This window comes from Dasypus novemcinctus, chromosome X, assembly GCF_030445035.2.
Source record: "Dasypus novemcinctus isolate mDasNov1 chromosome X, mDasNov1.1.hap2, whole genome shotgun sequence".
Classification (NCBI taxonomy): domain Eukaryota; kingdom Metazoa; phylum Chordata; class Mammalia; order Cingulata; family Dasypodidae; genus Dasypus; species Dasypus novemcinctus.
In genome coordinates this window covers 151,424,286-151,438,056 of record NC_080704.1, presented here as the reverse complement: position 1 = coordinate 151,438,056, position 13,771 = coordinate 151,424,286, and the positions used below count along the sequence as shown (strand labels likewise).

At 41.3% G+C, this 13,771-nt stretch overlaps 1 protein-coding gene and 1 pseudogene across 3 annotated transcripts in view; one reads left to right on the top strand and one right to left on the bottom strand.

Moving 5' to 3' along the window:
• Positions 1-13,771, top strand: part of HS6ST2 (heparan sulfate 6-O-sulfotransferase 2) — a 393,484-nt gene that overhangs the window by 42,421 nt on the left and 337,292 nt on the right. The window lies entirely within an intron of this gene.
• LOC139438142 (monofunctional C1-tetrahydrofolate synthase, mitochondrial pseudogene) lies at positions 6,722-9,788 on the bottom strand (annotated as a pseudogene).

Sequence of the window (13,771 nt, the reverse complement as noted above, 5' to 3'; positions counted from 1 at the left end):
TCCAAATGGCAGAGCAATCACAGCTCCGATGGCTGCTTTGCAGCCTGAGCATCCTGTTCTGCTTAGATCTCAAAATAGCCATTTAAAACTCCAGAGTGAGGGGAAAAGGAAGTGCATTTGACTTGAAGGAATTTGCTAATGGAAGATCAAAGTTGTTAAAACTGTACTTTCACATGCATAATTGGAGGGTTGTAGGGGAGGATGGGGAAGGGCAGCTGCACAAATACTCTTTTTCAGTCATTTCACATTTTCTTTCGTCTTCAGCTCCTATATAGTGCAAGAAATAAACTAACATGAAACCTACATTGCATTTCAAGAAAAATTCCAGAGGGTTTTCCTTGGGCCATTAGACCTCAGTGCTGCTGTTCTCTGTCTTCTTAGAAGTCCCCAAGTGAAAATTTTTATCCCAGAAAATATACTCATTCAGAGCAGAGACTTTATGGTGTAGTACATTTGAAAACCACATCTCATATTTTATCCTCGATTATTACATTAAACTATGGTTTTGCTTGTAGGAGGGAGTGAATAATCAAGCCACTTCCATTAAGGGATTTAGCCACAGGGTTGACATAGTCACCTTTGATTGTATGTGCTATACCAGTCCTGTGGAGGCCTCGCCCGCCTGGTTGGATAATGGTGAAACATGGGGGTGCCCCTCTCCCATGCAAGAGCCTCCTTATAGGCTCCCTACCACTGCTAAAGGGGAAACTTAAGGAACAGCAGTTCATTTCCATGATCTGTTAAGGAAAACATAACTGGAGAAGGTAATTTCATAAAACATCATGCAATACAGCCCACCATCCAGTATCAATTATCCATTCATTAGCTCCTTTTCTAGACAGTCCTTGACATTGTTCCCTTCCATTAACATGGAAAATTAAGGACTGACTGTACAAAGAAGCAGCAGCCTGGGCCTAGGGTCACTCTGAATGTGTCATCAGAAGAGTTTCCGGTCTTCAGTGGGTCATTTATTCTGAGGTGCCCTGTCATTTGCAACCAGAACAAGGGGCCATCAAACTGAGGTGACTCTGGTTTTCTGTCAGTGGGCTGAGGGGCTCCTTTTCAGAGAAAACAGAGCAGCCAGCAGAGCTCTTCACCCAGTAAGAGAAACCGTGTTTCTCACCATTACAAGAAAGTCTGAAATGACCTCCAACTGAACAGCACTTCCCGAAGGCTTTCTTTTGGGAAAGGGGTAGGAGAAATGCCCCCATTTTGAATTCTATTCCTGTTCATGGCCTGTTTTTAAAACCAGAAGCTTTCATCCCCGAGTGTCGTAGCCCTCTTCTGTCCACCTCTGGCCGATGGAAAGATGTGCCAGGAGCGGCAAGCCTGCTTCCCAGGGTCTGTGCTGTCATTTTTCCTTGGCCCGATCAGTGCTCTCTGAGACTTTTCCAGAGTGGACAGTCTGGACAATCTTTAGAGGTCATGTGAGCAACAAAGGGGACATGCAGGTCAAATAAATTAAGCCTTCTACACCTTGAAGACAGAGTGCTATGGATAGAGTGGTGTTTGTTCCCAAAACAAGACTTTATCTGTTAAATTGCACTTGACCCCAAGTCAGGCTAAGGTTGCTTTTGGACTCCATGTTGTACAGTCTAGACGTATTCAAGTGTGGTAAAAAATGACATGGATTCCAAGTCCAAATAAAGTAGTTTGAATTCTAGCTCTGCCATTTACTAGGTGGACAACTTTGGGCAGTTTATTTCATTTGTCTGGCCCTCGACTTCTTCATCTTTAAAATAGGACGAGCAACTTGCTTGCCTTACATACCCCTCCCCAGCTTATGTTGAAGCATCAGAGGAGATTGAGGACATAATAGTGCTTTGCACACAGTAAAGGGCTGTGCATAGCTGGGTGGGTGGGTGGTGTAGTTATCACAGACACTGTTGATAACTGGGATTTTGCTTTCCCCATTTGCCCATGGCCAGGCAGGCCCAGGCCTTTTGCCAAACCTTTTTTCAGCTTAACACTAAAACAAATTCCCTTGCTTGTGGTGCAGACTGCTGACATAGCTCCATTTAATTAATAATGGCTCAGAATGAGAAGTGCACCTTTGGAGAATTCGCCTTGGGAGGATACACAGCATTTCTGTTTATGCAGAGGCGGCTCTAACCTTTTGGGAACTGCTCCTTGAGAACTGCCTCCAGAACTGCTCTTTTTAGCCATATAAGAAATGTCTTCCACTATAGTCATTCATTGAATATGCTTGGATAGAATCTTGGCAGCATTTCTAACAGTTACATGTGGTATTCAAACCAAAGAATGCCAGACTTACAAAGGCCCTTAGAAACCTTCTAGTCCAGTGGTTTTCAAACTGTGTTCCAAGAACCCAAGAGTTTTTGAGAAGGAACATCAAAGTCAGGGAAACTCCAAATTACCATACACACTTGATGCTGTTTCCTTCGTTTGTAGTTTGCACCATCAATGTAGTCTCAGCATTATGGGGATATTGAAAGATTGTATGCAGTCATTCTAAGACTCATCCTTATTTAATATGTGAGCTGTGAATAAATACAGTCCATCTTAAAATGAAGGCAGTGTAATGTTTTCTGCCAAACAGTGCATGGTTGCACAATTAGATGAATGTTATTTCTTTGTTCTGTTTTATATGTTGGATGTACACCTATGATTGCATGTGACAGGAGAGTTCTGCTGCTAGAGAGTTTTACAATTGATGTAATCCAGCTAGCTCCTCCTGCAGAGGTCCAGAGAAGAGAAAGTCATATAGTTAGATGGCAGCAGGACTAAGACCAGAACTTGGGCCTCCTCAGTCAAGTTCTCTTCCCACAGTCATAATATCTCTTGTCCACAGCCACATTCCATTTCCAGCCAGGAAACTTTCCTTTAATACCATTTGCTTACAAGTAGGAAGTGTAAACCCATCTTATAAAAAGTTAGCAACAATAACAACATTTTATATTGCTACAGCTCTTTTCAGATTACTGAAGTTTCACATAAATCTGCTCTGTCCATCTTATTCATATCTTGTGAAATGGCCAAATAGGACATTATTGTTGTTATTATTACTACTATATATTCATTCTATGGGTGAGGAAACTGAGACTTGGGGAGGATCAGTGCCTGGCTCTCAAGGCCATGCAGACAGTGACAGAAATGTGACACCCATCCATGGGTCCTGACTTACTCATCCAATGTTGTTACATGCCAAAGCAAAACAAAAAGCTAAAGATAAGTCTGAATAAAAGAGATTCACTGGAAGCCTGCAAAAACACCATTTGGCTACTGAGTGCATCTCATCTCCACCAGGGAGGTTGAGTCACCAGTATCACAGAAACCCCAAGTCACTGGGTAAGTTCCTCTCCAATTTGTTGCCATAGCCTGAGACCTAAAGACAGCATTATACTGAGCCTTGGCTGTTTATAGCAACAGTGAGAACTAATGTTCAAGATAAGGCTTATGGCCAATGGCAGTGTTTCCTGAGCTACCAGTGCGTGCACTGAACCAAGGAAGAGCTGGAGCTGGCCTCAAAAGGCAAGTTTGATGATGGGCCAGTGGCTAATGTGGGGATTAGCAGTTGCTCTGGGTAATCGGTTTCCAATTCAGGTTGGTTACAAGAGAGCATCAAGGATTCTTTCCACTTGGCTACTTCTCAGTCTTCTCTAGTTTTCCCTTTTTAAAATATGTCTTTCCTTTAGAAAATTTCGTGAGGCAGTGTCGCATTTCCAGAGTATTAAATAGTTGATCATTTTTTAGCTGGTGTATAACGTTTATAAATGTTAATACTTAAAGAAAAAGTAATGGTAAAAAAACAAAAACCCTGTCCACTTGTTGGGTCCCTTTTGTAGAGTGGAACTGATGCCAGCTCTGTGTTTGGGAATGCAGGCATAGCTCAGCAGGCCTTTTGGATGTCCATTGAGGTTCAGAAGGCAAATATTTGGTCACGCCAGGAAGTCAGACCCTTTAAGTGCTGGTCTGGGGCCCCTTCAGTGTTGCTGAAAATAGTCCTGCCACTCTCCCAAGTTTCTCTTTTATGGATGAATAGAGTTTCCCTCTACAGAGCTGGCAAGCTCCCTCATGTTAATTTCATTTAGTTTAAGAGAAAAAAAAAAAGCCCAACTCAACATTTGTAAGTAAACCTTTCTGCAAAGAAGCTTAAGATTCTAAATCACATTTGTTAGTTAGGTTGAAATTCTACAGGCTGTGATTTCCCTCAGTTCTGAACACAAACAGGCTTCAGAGCCAACAGTTACATGAATTTTGGTGCTTGTCACATGAGGGCCCCCATTCCCTTGATCTCAGGTAGGTTATCAGGATGGTAATTGTCAGTGGATTCCGTAACTCCCTGGTCAAATTAAGCCTTTGTATATGTGTTGTTAAAGTGATAACATCATACAGAAAGCACACGGTCAGGGCTGTCAACATTAGCCACATAATCGCAGTTTAATAATCTTTTTCTCCCTTTGGAAGAGCAGAATGGAGTGTACAAATACAGTTCTGGTTTTTTTTATTTTAAAAAAATCACATTTGTCTAAGCAGTGATTAGTATTGAATTCAGTGTATATAATTCCATGCTAACTTAATAAACAAAAAGTTTAAAAGGGGGATTGAAGGAACAACATTTCAGAACAGTGTGAGGCCGGAGAGATGGGGGCCAGCGGCAAAGAGAAGGGCAGTGTATAATGTTTGATTTGATGGAATCAGGTTTTTATGGGTTACATATTTCCCAAATCCAAGACAGGCACTACTAGGGCGTTTTCATTGCTATATTCTCAGATTGGGGTACGGGAACTGGCATATGCTTGGGGTTCACAAGCACTGTTTGACTGAGTGGAGAGGACTGAGTCTTGGAGGATGAGGCTGCCACATCAGAATAGTAGGGACTGGCAGTTGACCAAGAAAGGAAGGATGGAGAGACGGGAGGAGAAGCAGAATAGAGCCCTTTCTGAAACTATGGGTGGGGAGTTTCCAGAATGGATCAACCGACAGGGCAGAGTTCATCAAATGGAAGAGCACAAAGATGGGTATTTGGATTTGGCAAGAATGTTCCAAGAGAAAGATTAGCCCTGTCGCAAAGGGTCAACTGAATTCTAGGTCACAAACCACAGAGGTCGTCAGTAAGGGCCCTGGCCCCTTTGTTGGTTGGAAATTAAACACTTCTCCAGCCCCTTGACAGCTGGGACACTGCAGCTTGTGTTTCTTAAACCTGCACTGTGTTGAGTTGGATTGAGTGGTGTCTGAGAGAGAGAGGGGATACCCTCGAGTGGCTACCTGAAATCCGAACCTGAGACCAGCATCCTTGGAATAGGAGTGTGAGTGTGAAAACGCAGGCTGTCCTGATAGAAGGCCAGCTGGGAGAGGCTGGAGATCTCATGGAGTCCAGTCCCTCCATTTATCACATGAAGAAACTGAGGCTTCATGTCAGGAAGGGACTTGACCTAGGTCACCCACCGGGGTTAATTACAAAATTTAGACTAAAGTGAATGCTTTCTGAGTCCTAATCTAGTGCTTGTTCCCCTTTAAGCTTCATCATGACTCTACAATACAGATAATCTAGGTAAGGGTCAGACACAAAGAATTAAGTGACTTGCCCAGGTCACACAATTGAGTGGCAGGAGCCAGGATTCAGAGCTTAATGATTTGGTTCTAGAGTCTGTGGAATTAACCACAGGAGAATATAATATGATATATGATATGATATAAATTTTGTGGCAGGAGGCAGAGAGAACTCTTTGAGGGGGGATGGTCAGGAAAGGCTGCTTCTAAGGAGGTTAAATTTAAACTGAAATCTAAGGTACTGTGGAAAGGTTCGAGGCATATTTCAAAAAGTTGGGGTATATCCTAGCTGAGGAAACAGCAATTGCAAAGGTCCTGAGGTTGACTCACACTAAGGACTATTAATGAACTATCAAGGCCTTTTTGGAGGTGATTCTTTGAGAGAGCCACTGCAGCCTGGAACCATCCAATGAGCAGGTGTTACTTGGCTGGTCATATATGACTTGAGAATTTGCATACACCTTAGAACTTATCTGTTTGCCTGCTGAGGTTTTTTGTTTGTTTTGTTTAGTTTTTTAGGTTTATTTTCAGTTTAAAAACAGAATATAAAACTCTGGTGGAAAATGTTACCTTTTAGTTCACACTCTAACCCTTGGTTCCCATAAAACATAAACATTCATTTTTGGACATTGGAATTGTCCTGCATGACATTGTAATGATGGATACAGGCCATTATACATTTTGTTAAATCCTATAAAACTGTGTGGGGCAGAGTATAAACTATAATGTAAACTATAATTCATGGTTAGTAGCAATGTTTCAATATGTGTTCATCAGTTGTAACAAATGTACCACACTGATGAAGGATGTGGTTATGTGGGAAATTGTGTGTGGGAGGGTGAGGTATATGGGAATCCCCTATATTTTTGATGTAATATTTATGTAATCTAAAGCTTCTTTAAAAATAAAAAAAAATTAAAAGAAGAGTAAACAGTGGGCCATAATGTAAACTTTGCAGAAACAGAAAATAAATGAATTTCTTTCAAACTTGCTGTAGGTCGTTTTTGCTGATCATTATACTCTGTTTCAAACATAATTCCTCTTGATTGAAAAGTAAATCTTTAGTCTTTTACATATTTCTCCATTTCTCCAACATTGCATAACAAGCTGATTTCAAATTTGCTTTCTTCTCGAACTGCAGCAAAAAGGCAAGGAGTAGTTTGTGTTTTCAGGAACCTGAACGAAGACCTATGAAAGTTCTGTTCAATCAGAGCAAGGCTTTAACTTGTTCTGTTTCTGTGTCAAGGTCTCGATCATAAAAGCAGGGCCTGGCATGGTACTCATCATTCTAACCAAAGGGTAAATGAACCCAGCACCTAGGCTGACCTGGACATCACTGATTGGTGAAACAAAGCCCCTTACTCCACCTATTTTGTCAGGTTCGTGAGACAGAGAAAGGTGGGCAAATTTCTAAAGCCCTCTTCATTGCCATGCTCCACTTTGGATTGTGCCTCAGGAGAGAGTTTTATAGTTGGGGTACCATAGACTGCCTGTGCAGTGGTTCTTACCTTTCCCACAGTTGGATGCTGTTCATCATGCAGGAATTGGAAATAGCTTCTTTTATTTATGGCTTCCCTCATAGCCCCGGCCAAGTCCACAGACCCTTTTTTGTCCACTGACCAGTAGTAGCAGGGAATGGCGTCAGAGGCACCTATCTCTTGGTGAACTCACACATTAGGCCAATCTCAGTACGGGTGGTTGGTCTTAATGACACTCAGAACCACTAGAGTACGAACCCCAAAGAGCTGAGAAATCTGAATTTGCTTCTGTAGGTTACATTAGCTGTCTTCTACCAGCTGGATATTCTCTTCTGTATATTCTACCTGAAGAGGGACACTGGCAATTACACTTGGCCTGCCTTTGTGCATCTTCAGAGCATGTATTGTCGCCACCAGTACAATCACATTGGGCTCCAAGCCAGAAACTCAGGACTTGATATTGAAGAATTTCTTCATCTTGATGTCAACACCAAAGCCAGCCTCAGTTGCTACAAATCCCACTTGATGAATCAATTTCAGAGTGATTTATCAGCCAACACAGTAGGGTTTCCATGAGCAATATTGCCAAAGGAGCCAGCATGTATAGACATAGGTGTGCCTTTTAGGGTCTGCCTCAGATTGGGTTTTATTGCATCTTTCATCAAAACCATCACTCAAAATTATTGTCCATCATGAGCTGCCCATCCTTATCACTGGCCACTACCATTCTCCCTAGATATTCCTTTATGTCCATGAAGTTGTGGGTAAGGGCCAGCTCTGCCATGATCTCGCTGGCCATGGTGATATGAAAATGCATCTGGTGGGAGAACCCCTTCTCTATGCTTGCCTGCCTAATATTAATAGTTATTTTCTGTAGAAATCAGTTGTTTATATACAGTACTCTTAGCTCTGTGACAGTTGAGGGGTTGATATTGAGATGGGTGAATTTGTTCATCTCCTCTTCTGTCAGCATGCTTGGATCAGTCTTATTTATTTCCGTTTGTTTTTGCTTTATTTTTCAGTCAAGGAATTTGAATTTTTGAAAATTCTTAGGCACCATTCATTAATGGAACCAGCTGATTGCACAGAGCTTTATCTGTTTGTGTGTATTCACACAAATTCCTTGTGTTGACCACGGCCTCCAGCAAATTCATGGCAGCAGTGACGGCATGGATGTGTCCAGTCGGTGGAGGCTGAATTTCTCCATGCGGAAGACCTAGGTGTATCCATTGCCCATGGCTCCTCCTTTAACTCCAAGAGTCGATCCTTGCAAAGGCTGCCTCTGACAGGCAGAAGAGTTGACATTGAACTGCTCAGTCAGGACCTGGACCAGCCCAATCTTAGCTGTGCTTCTCTCTTCTCCAAGAAGTGATCCCAGTGAGTAAGATGTATTTTCCATCTGCTTGATCCTTTAACCTTTCTAGTAGAGACCAAAGTACTTTGGCAATATTTTTGCCATAGATTTCAATGTTATTGCCAGCAATCCCATCTCCTTGGCAAGGACATCCACAGCTTTTGGAGTCTGGGAAGAGAGGCTGGAATTTCAGGCAGTGAGGTCTCTTCAGTATATACTACTGCTCATGAAATCATCTCTTCTGACTGCTGACCATGTTCTGGATCTGCAGGGCTGCAGCACAGAGGCTCACATGGTCTTCTACAACGCGGCCACCAATGTGTACCCTGGGAGAACCACATTCAAGTTTCCCTGATAGAAAATCATGGGAACTATTGAGAACAGTGTTTTTCTGGCTGTATCTAAGTAAGGGGATTTCTTCTGACCTGGGTAAGCCTAAGAGCACAATGTTAGCCTCATGACTATTGCTTTGGAGCGGAGATGTTTCTCACTGGCAGCTCATTTTCTTTGGCCTTTTTCTCTCAAACAAGCGTTGAAAGACAGCATCCTTGGGAAGCAGATTTGGCTCAACTGATAGAGTGTCCACCTACCACATAGGAGGTCCATGGTTCAAACCCAGAGCGTCCAAACCCATGTGGTGAGCTGGCTTACGTGTAGTGCTCACACATGCAAGGAGTGCCGTGCCACGCAGGGGTGTCCCCTGCATAGGGGAGCCCCCTGCGCAAGAAGTGCGCCCTGTAAGGAGAGCTGCCCTGCGTGAAAAAAACGCAGCCTGCCTAGGAGTGGCACCACACACACAGGGAGAGCTGATGCAGCAAGATGACACAACAAAACGAGACACAGATTCCCGGTACCACTGACAAGAATACAAGCGGACACAGAAGAACACACAGCGAATGGACACAGATATCAGAAAACTGAGGGGGTGGGGGAAGGGAGAGAAATAAAATTTTAAAAATCTTAAAAAAAAAAAAGACAGTGTCCAAAGATCTGTGGACCCCTATTGCCAAGACTTCTTCACATTTAAGTTTATCCCTGATTTTTTAAGAAGCACAATAACGGTTTTGGCAACAGGTGAGACAAAACACTCATGGGCCAGCTTCCCTAGGTTTATATCTGTCTCTCCATCCACATCTTTCTCTGGTTTCAAGGCATTGAGGTAGACTTTGTTGCTGAGTGAGTTCTTGGAGATCAGAAAATCCATGTACTCTGGGTCTTCATCAGTCTTCAAGATCTCGTCTGTAATCTCATCTTCACCACTGTCTGGAAGAAGGCAAATGTGTGTGTGATGTTTAGACTAGCGTCCTCAACCAAAATCTGGTTTATTTCCAACATCAAATTATCATGTCTGGCCTAAATAATAGCAAGAACGGGCTTAAAGACAGGTGTTATTTTTCTTGCAATAAACTCAGAACTTTTGCATTCTAACTGACTCCTCTAATCATTGAAGTCCTGTGCAATGGGAAAATGACTGCCCAGGCCACAGCTTCCCAGTTGTAGCCACCCTACAGCTGCCTGTACCTGAGTGGTCTCTCTTTGGTGCCCTTGGCCCTGCTGTTCCCCCAGCAGAGCACTGGGGGGGTCGCTCCCTGCTGAGTTTCTGGTTATAGCCGGATGGATCAATGGGGCATGAGAGGGAGCCAGGAGCAAATGGAAGGATGTGAATTAGGAATGATCTTTTAAGTACTTTTGATACCAAGTTACTAGTAAAATACTGACAAGTATTTCCCCTCTAAGAGTTTTAATGTTTTAATGCTAGATGATTCCTAGAAATATTTTTCCAGTGTCCATCAGAGACTTGTGTTTCTAGAGGCAAGTGAATTAAAGGCAAGGAAGTACTGGCTGCTAGTAACATAAACCCATTCTTGTGTGGGGTGGGTCCTGGAGTAACACAATACAAGGCCAGTACTTTATTTCCTGCTCTGAAACTGACTTTCCTTCCACTTTGAAAGCCTTACTTTCCTGTCTTATGTGTAATATGCAAAAATGCCCATCTTTCTCGTTTCTCACACAATTGTAATTTCATCAATGTGATTAACTAAGGCGTTAACAAAATCCAAAATCTCAATAGTACTGATCATCAGGATGTTATCAGCAATGTTTTAAAGGAAAGAGGGCCCTTTGAAAGTCCATATGTAAGTTGCCTTGCACATTGCTTCCTGAGGAAAATGAATGGAGCCCAAATCTAGGCTCCTTGCTTTCCTCCTCCTTTTGTCCTCCTTTGTGATCATGAATTTTTAAGATTAGAGTCTTTGATATCTACTGTTGGCCAAACAAAACGGTTGAACAAGTGTTGGTTATGAGATTACTTGCTACAGGTACAAAGTAGAAGAAAGTTTACAGGAACAGGATCTTTAGGTTTGTTCAGATCTGCAGTCTATCTACTTAAAATCCCAGGAATTCTTGGGGACAGAAAGATTTATAGTAACCAGTTTTCACAAGAGTTAGAAAGAGAAGAATAAAATTAGGCTCAGGACCAAATTTGAAGGCTTTCAGAATCCCAAGATGGCAAATGATGGAGTGAGTGGGAATATTATATCAGGAACTCGTGTTCACATGACCATCTTTTATCCAGTTAAGAGTGGAGTTTCGGCAAAATAGGTCCGGTATGTCTGATGTCCTCCTTGTCTACTTCCTCTGTAGCTATTTAAGTGATGACCCTTATTGGTGGTGGTGAAATTGTGATTCATGAAATACTACTTCCCTAAGGACCTGGCTTCAGGGCAGAGGTGGTTACAAGAAGTCATTGCTACTGCTCTAATGCTCTGTATACTGAGATTAAACCATAAGACTAAGTAATATACGTTTTGCCTTTGAAAAGTGGCTGAAGAGAAACCGGCAGATGAGCTATTGACAAGTGAAATAGAATGTCCCAGAAACAAAAAAGATTCTGTAAACTTAAAATCATTGCACAACTGACTGTCAGGGTTATGTATGAAACCACAGCTGACAATATGTTATGGTTTGAAGGGTGACCTCACTACATGTGCCGCTTTCCCCCTACCTTCCTCGGCCTCAGAAATGCATTCTATTTTCATAAACAAAAGATTTGCCTTAGCTTCCGTTGTGTTTTAAAACAGTTCAGATCAGTTGTCCTCACTTAAAGGCATTCGGTTTGCTTCTCTCTTTACATTTAGCCTTGCTATGTGGTCTTGCATTGCTAATTCCACTTTAGCTGTGAAAAATGCACCAGTGTGTAGCCACTGGGCTGTGAGATAAATCTAATCGAGGCAGAGTTGACAGTTGAAAAACCTCTCTCTCTGAGGATTTAAGTGTCAAAGGTCTGTTTAACTTCACTTTGGAAAACCCTGAGGCTTCAAAGTCCTGGCATGTCCATGTTGAGACAACTGAGTGGTAGCCTTTTTTTTTTTAATCACCACTTAAAAGTATTTTACTTAATTAAAGCAAGAATTTGCCCAGGCAGAACATCATATTTAGGTGTTGGCCTGGATGTATCACCTAGGTACCGTTGTTCCTAATGAGAAAAAAACAGCCCAAGGACTAGCTCAATCCAACACATTGCAGAATTTGGAGCTGCCTAATTCCAAACCTAGGCTTCTTGCAGGCTTGTAGGGTTCTTCTGTGGACCTAGTGTTTGACACACCTACACTCTTTCTAAATTAGGAAAACAGTGGCACAAACAACCCGTGTACTACTCAGATAATTTGATAGGACTCTCGACCCCACTCTCCTTTTATAAAACAGCTTTTTTTTGCACTATAATGCAATTCACATGAAATGCAGTTTACCCATTTAAATGATACAATTCAGTGGTTTTTAGTACTTTTACAGAGTTGTTCAACCATCATCACAATCAATTCCAGAACATTTTCATCATCCCCAAAAGAAACTCCATAGTCCTTAGGGATCCTTCCCAGTCCTCCCATCTCCCCCAGCCCTAAGCAACCACTAATTTGTCTGCTGTCTGTCTCAATAGATTTGCCTATTTTGGAATTTCATATAAATGTAATCATGCAATATGTGGTCTTTTGTGATTGGTTTCTTATATATAACATAGGGTTTTTAAGACTCAGCCATGCTATAGCATGTCTCAGTTCTTCATTCCTTTTTAAGGCTGAATGGTAGTATATTGGATGGATATATTACACTGTATCCATCCATCAGTTGATGAACTTTTGGGTTGTTTCCAGTTTTGGTCTATGATGAATAATGCTGTTAATGAACATTCAGGTAAACATCTTTTTGTGTGGACATATACTTTTATTTATTTGGGGGATATATCTATGAGTGGAATTGCTGGGCCTTTTGGCAACTCTGTGTTTAACCATTTGAGGAACTGGAAGACTATTTTCCAAAGCTACTTCACCATTTTACCTTCCCATAAGCAATATATGAGGGTTCCAATTTTTCCACATCCTCACCAATGCTTGTTAGTTTCTTTTTTATTATAGTCATTCTAGTGGTTGTGAAGTGGTATTCTGTATCCCATTGTGGTTTTGATTTGTATCTCCCAGATGGCTAATAAATGTCAAGCACCATTTCATGTGCTTATTGGCCATTTGTTTATCTCTTTGGAGAAATGTTTCTTTAGTTTCTTTGCCCATTTTAATTGGGTTATTTGTCTTATTGTTGAATTGTAAGAGTTCTTTATAAATTCTACTTACAAGTTTATTATCAGCCATATGATTTGCAGAAATTTTCTCCTATTCCTTGGGTTGCATTTTAATACTCTTAATGGTATCCTTTGAAATACAAAAGTTTTTCGTGTTGAAGACTTCAAATTTATGAATTTTTCTTCTGCTGCTTGTGTTTTTGGTGTCATACATAAGAAACCATTGCCTGTACAAAGTTGTGAAGATTTGCTCCTGCATTTTCTTCTAAGGGTTTTATAGTTTTATCACTTTCATTTAGGTATTTGATCCTTTTGAGATAATTTATATAAATGGTGTGAGGTAAGGGTCCAACTCTATCTTTTTGCATGAGGATATCCAGTTTTCCTAGCACCGTTTCTTGAAAAGACAATTTTTTCTCCATTTAAATGTCATAGCACACTTGTAGGAAATCAATTGACCTGTTATTCCACCGCTCTCCATATGTATCCTATGTCAATACCACACTGTTTTTATTACTGTAGCTTTGTAGTAAATTTGAAATTGGGGTGTGACTTCTCCAACTTTGTTCTTCAAGATTGTTTTGGCTATTTGATATCCCTTGCATTCCCACATATATTTTAGGATGAGCTTGTCAATTTCTGCAAAGAATGCAGGGATATTGTTAAATATTGCATTGAATCCGTAAATTAATTTGAGGAATATCATCATCTTAACAGTATTAAACACCCACAATCACGGGATCTCTTTCCATATAATTAGGTATTCTTAAATTTCTCTCAGCAATGTTTTATACTTTTCAAAGTAAGTGTTAGTTTCCAAGCTACGAAAAGAAATACACTACACAAAACTAC